Source organism: Solanum stenotomum, chromosome 2 (assembly GCF_019186545.1).
Source record: "Solanum stenotomum isolate F172 chromosome 2, ASM1918654v1, whole genome shotgun sequence".
Taxonomy (NCBI): Eukaryota; Viridiplantae; Streptophyta; class Magnoliopsida; order Solanales; family Solanaceae; genus Solanum; species Solanum stenotomum.
In genome coordinates, this window is record NC_064283.1 from 25427812 (window position 1) to 25434537 (window position 6726).

Here is a 6726-nt window from a genome sequence, read left to right on the forward strand (position 1 = left end):
TTTGTACTGCCTCAATTTTATGGGTATCAACTTTAATCCCTTCTCCAGACACGAGTGGCCTAAGAATGCCACAGATTCAAGCCAAAAATCACACTTAGAGAACTTGGCATACAACTCTCTATCTTTTAAATTCTAGAGAACTATTCTGAGATGACTAGCATGATCTTCTTCATTCCTTGAATAGATTAGTATGTCATCAATGAAGACAATAACAAAGATATCTAAATAAGGTTTGAAGACTATATTCATAAGGTCCATAAACGTTGCTGGTGCATTAGTTAAACCAAAGAACATGACCAAAAACTCATAATGACCATAACGGGTCTTGAATGTTGTCTTTGGAATATCACATTCCCTTACTTTCAACTGATGGTAGCCAGATCTGAGGTCTATCTTAGAGAAACAAGTGGCACCTTGAAGTTGATCGAAAAGATCATTAATCCTTGGGAGAGGATATTTGTTCTTAATGGTAACCTTGTTCAACTGGTGGTAATCTATACATATTCTAAGGGAACCATCTTTCTTTCTCACAAATAAGACCGGAGCTTCTCAAGGTGAGACACTTCGTCGAATAAAGCCCTTATCTAAGAGATCATTTAACTACTATTTAAGATCTTTCAACTCTGTCGGTGCCATTCTATATGGCGGAATAGATATATGATGAGTATCTGGAAGAATGTATATACCGAAGTCTCTCTCTTTTAGGGGGACTCCGGGGATATCATCTGGAAAGACTTCTGGAAACTCTCTTACTACTGAAACTGATTGAATAGGAGGTATGTCAACACTAGAGTCATTAAATCAGACTAAGTGATAGACACACCACTTGAAAACTAACTTTCTCGCCTTAAGGTACAAAATAAAATGACCCTTAGGCACTACTGAACTGCTCTTCAACTCTATAACGGGTTCACTGGAAACTGGAACTTGACTACTCCAGTTCTACAATCTATTGATGCATAACATGCATGAAGTCCATACCTAGAATGACATCAAAATCTACCATGTCTAACTCAACTAAATTAGCCATGGTACTTTTGCGATTGATGAAAACTGAACAATCATGATAGACTCTTTATGCTAGAATAGACTCACCAATAGGTGTAGACATGAATGGTTCACTAAGTTGCTCAGGAATAACATCAAATTTCATAACAACATACGGAGTTACAAACTTGCTCCTGGGTCTAGCAAAGCATAAACAATAAAGTCAAAAACTTGGATCATACCATTGACAACATCTGGCGAATCCTCTTACTCTTGGCGACTATTGATAGCATATAATCGGTTTGTTCCTCTGTCAGTACCTGAAGTATCCCATCTACGTGATACTCTGTCTGGTGGAGAAACTGAAGAAGACTGGGCTCTATTTCCCCCATTACCATTACTATGTCTGCTCTTAGGACACTATCTCATAAAATGATCCTTCTGGCCACACTTGAAGCAACCAGTAGAGCCATCACGACACATCCCTGAGTGGTTCCTACCACACTTAGCATATGCAGGAGTCTTAATACCCCCTTGTGCCTTTCTGCCTTGTGAATGCACAGGTCTAGCTCTGAAGTTCTAGAATTCTGACTATTGTACTCACATTTGTTCCTTGGTGCAAGTGCACTAGTAGATGATGAAGCAGGTCTTTTCTACTTATGTTGGAAATAAGACCGGTTCATATTTCTCTTTTGCTGCCCAGATTCATTCCCTGATATCTTAGCCCTCTTATTTTCATACTTCAACTGGTTCTTCTCAACTTGTTGCACCGGGATCATCAGCCTTGCTATGCCATGTAACCTATAAACATGGCTGCCTTACCTTCCTTACTTGACAGACGAGACAGCTCAGCAACAAATAAACTCATCATGCTCCTCATGTCAGCAACCATTTCTTTGTTTCTCTTAGCTCACGAGGAAAGAAATGCCTCATGAAGGCACTCTCGATCATAGGCCAGCTCATAATCGATTACGCGTAAGCACGAGTTAGAAAGAAACTTTTATAGAGATACACTCTATCGGACGAAGTGAGTATGAAAGAAGTGAAGAAATTCCTAAATGTTGCAGCCTCCTAATTATAGATGTGGCGCGCTTCACACTGATAACTAGGACTCTACAGACACGACTTCATAGACTCCCTAGGACTCTTGAACTCTGTCCTCTGATACCAAGTTTGTCACGCCCCGAGCCTACACATTGGACGTGGTCGGCACTCGAAAATCATTGTTGGCCCTAAGCAAACCCTTGGTCTGGCTTACTTACTCAGCGGAAGACTTTAAGCATTAAGAAAATGATTCATACGCTAAATAACTCTATCACACGAAGTGAGTATGAAGGAACTGAAGAACTTACCTGGTTTAACTCAACTCAACATAACTGAACTCATTTTAATATAAAGTAGTTTAAAAACAAGTGCCATATAAGGAAAAGTTGTTTAAAACACGATGTTAACTCTATGTATTTAGAAATACAATAATAACTCTGTATGTATGCAAAGATACAATATGAACTCTGTTTGTATATAAAAATACAAAATAATGTTGTGGAGTTTCTCTAACCGACTACCATCACTTAAGAGCTATAGTGATGATACAACATTTTACCTCACGCTGCCTATGACCGTCCTATACCTTGCAGGGGGTATAGAACCTAACTCACTAAGTGGATCCACTAGTCTATGCTAAAAGGCACTAAATGAATCATCTAAAAAGTATGACCCTTTTCTACCCATAATGGTTACATAGTTTATGGGGGTTGTGAGTTGTCTGAACACTCCCCCATATCGGTGCTCAATACTACTCCCAAAAATATAATATTAGTTCTTATGTTTAAAAACATACTTCTTTCTGTGATTTGAGATTAGTGCTCAAAAACATAGCTCAAAGGCTATCCTGGAAATCAAAGTTTCCTCTCTTGCTTCATTTAGAAAGCGATTACTCTTTTCTGAAAATTAGCCCGAAGGCTCCTTGAAAATCGAGGTTTCCTTTCTTTTTTAAATGCGAAAACATTTTAAACCCTTTGGGAATACATAGCCCCCATATACTTTTGAAGAAATGAACTTCAACTTTACTCTTTACTGAACTCAAAACTTAATTCTTAAAACAAAGTTAAAACGTTTGCAAAAGACTTCTGGAAAACTTTATGAACTTCTCTTAACTTAACTCTTGACTTTGACCTTAACTGCTCTTGACTTGACTCTTAAGTGGTCTTTGAATTGAATTATGGATTCAAGGATTGACAGGAAAGATCTCATGATGTTTAGGAATAATTTTAGATAGTTAATCATGAAAAACGATCAAGAAATCACTGCTGGAACACTAGTTGGCGACGCGGAGGCACATTTAAATTTTGGTCGCGAAAATAAATTTTGAGGCAAAACGGTCTGTGACCGCTCCGCGATGCGAAAAACAATTTTTCAAAACTAGGGAATGGGTCCACGACGCGGAGACATTACCAGATTTCGATCGATGAAATTTCTTCTTCGTTTTCCAGCTCTAAACCCTCTAAACTCCATTGGTTCTTTCCCTAAACACTTAGAATCATTAATACCCTCAATGTACATCAAATTCTACTCGAAAACACAACTAAAACGTGGATCAATCACAATAAAACTCCAACAACACAGCCCACAAGGATTCAAACGAACTTCATCAAGAATTCGAGGAATTTACTTTCAAATCAATATACTTTGGTGAAATTGAATCAAGTTTGGCGCGTGGGTAAACTAAACCAATGCTATGTGATGTCACATACCTTGTAAGGATCACTCCCGACGAAATCCACAAGCTAATCTCGACGAATCTTGAACGTTCTTCTACTTTCTCCTTTTTTCTCCTTTCTCCAAGCCCTAGCTTGAAATTCACTTTTCTAAAACTGACTAAAATCAGACTTTACCCCAATTAAACTCCTAAAAACGAATTAGAATAATTAGGTAGGGAAAAGACTAAATTACCCTTCCAAAATTCGGATTTGGACTTTCCTAATTCCAACTGCCCAACTTCCAAAAGGCATACCTGACTCATAAGAACTCAGAATCGCGCAAACTCAGCGGCGTTGGAATGATCATTCCAAGATATTTCCTACCATATCTGGAAGTACCTCTAACTCATCATGAGCTAGAAGTTATGGCCGTTTGAAGTTGGACAAAACTCAACTTTTCTTAACTTAAACAAATTTTCAGATTTTCATTATTTCCAACTATGACTATTTCCAGTTCTTAGATTCTTCCTAGCTATTTCAAATTGCGAGATGTTACAACCCCTAATCCCAACTTCTTGTAGATAGATAATGGCATCAGATTAATGCTAGCACCCAAATCACAAAAGGCCTTCGCAAAATGCAACAACCCAATGGTACAAGGAATAGTGAAAGCACCAGGATCCTCTTTCTTCTGCCCAAGTGACCTAGTGGCAATAGCACTGCAAGTTGCAACCTCTCATCATTCCCAAAACTGACGACCCTCTTTTTGGTCACTAAATCTTTCATAAACTTCACATACCCAGGCATTTTCTCCAAAGCTTCTATTAATGGAACATTGATGGAAAGCTGTTTCAACATAGTAATGAACCTGCGGTATTTTCCTTCTTCGGTCTTCTTCACCAATCTCTGCGGGAATAGCGGTGGAGGTCTAGGCATGGGAACAACTTTTTGGGTCACCTCCGCTTCCTTCTCTGTAGCATTCTGAGACTCTCAAGTAACCTCTATCTCATCATCATCTCTTTCTACCACAATTTCACCTCAGACGGCATAGGGGGATGAATGGTTTGTTTACCTCCTCGAGTAGTGACTGTCATACAATGCCCATTATTCTTCAAATTCTAAATGGTGTTTCTAGGAACTGTGCCAGGCTGACGTGGGTTTACTGTAGTGGACAACTGATTAAACTGCTGCTCAATTTGCTTGATCGACACAGCATAGGCATCAACTTTTTGATCGATTCCAGACAAGTCGTTTCACATCTCTTTCACATTCTCATCAATCGCATCAAACCTCTTCATCATCTTTTGCATCATATCCTCAATGCGTGACATACTACCCCCTGCTTCTCTATTTCCAGATTCTTGATTTGCAGGTGGAACATAAGGCCCAACTCTCTCGTTTCTGTTGCCATAGTTGTTCCGGTTGTAGTTGTTATCGCGATTGTAGTTTCCCTCTTGATTGTAGTTTCCATAGTTCCGACCTTGAAGCCAATTATCCAAGTTGGAACCTTGGGGTTGGCTCGGAAACCCCCTATCTGATCATTCACCAAATACGCATCCTTCTTATAGTATCATTCCTCAACTGGTGGTGATGGAGTTCTAGTTAGGTAATTTATCACATTCACCTTCTCTGCACCTCCACTCACATGCTTCAGTACCAACCCAAGTTTTGTCCTCATCTGAGCCATCTCCCCACGAATGTCATCACTAGATTGATTGGTGCTGCTTGAACAACGAATGTGCTTCTTCCAGTATTAGTTTTTCTACTGCCCCATGCCTTATTATTCCAGGAAATCTTCTCCAATTTCTCAGTGATCTCCTCAAAAGTGCACTCACCATAGGATCCTCCAGCGATAGTATCTAGCACAGCTTTTCCATTGTCATCCTTCCCTCTATAGAAATACTCATTCAATGACTTGTCATCTATGCGGTGATTCGTAACACTTCTGATGAACGTAGTGAATCTATCCCAATAACTGGTCACAGACTCTCCAGGTAGTGCAACAAAATTATTCACCTTGTTCTTGTGGTTAAGCTTCTTAGACACTGGGAAATACTTTGTCATGAACACTCGATGCAGTTGGTCCCATGTATGAATTGAATTATATGAAAGCTCAGCAAACCACACCGCAGCATCACCGGTCAATGATAGAGGTAAAACTCTCAACCCTATGACATCCATATCCAACTCCGGTCGCCCCACACAACTTTTATAGACACTTCTCAATTTAGCCATGTGACCATGCGAATCTTTCGAAGCTATCCCAGAGAACAACCCTCTCGCTATAAGCATCTGCATAAGATTGTTGGTCACCAAAAATGTATACCCTGGAGGTAAAGGAAGAAGAACAATGGGCCCTTCTGATTCAACTATATTGAAGTTACCCTGTAGTTATCACGCAACATTGGTTATGGCGGATTATGTATCCTCAATGCATCTCCGATAAGATTTCCACCAAGAACCTAAGCTTGCACATTAACAACCCCAAGAGGCTGCAATTGTACTCCATCACCTAGATTCTCTCCTATTGGATTGATTTAGACCCCTTGATTATTCATTTTTCTCAAAGTTTTGCTCAACTCTGCATCATAGGGGGTCAATGGTTCGCCTCGACACCGTGTACTTGACATACACTAGAGTAGAAACCTGTAGAAACCAAAAACAAAAGAAAACGTAAAATCAGGAAATAATTGACTAAAGTTCAATAATGTAGTTAAACTTAATCCAAAAGCCTTATTCCTCGGCAGCAGCGCCAAAATTTGATACGCTCAAATTACACCTCTATTAAAGAAGTATAAACGGTCGTCGTCAAATAAAGAACTCAACTTGTAGGTGGGGGTCGATCCCACGAGGAATATGGTTCCGACTTAAAATTAACTCACTATTATATCCATTTACTCAAACTATTTCCGAAATAAGTAATTAAAGGGGTGGGGGGAAGGGTTTGTAAGCAAATAACTGATTGTTGTTTAAGTAACAAGTGAGCAAGATTCAAACCTTAAGTTTCAATATGAGAGAGAAACTAGGGTGTATGTGTTCC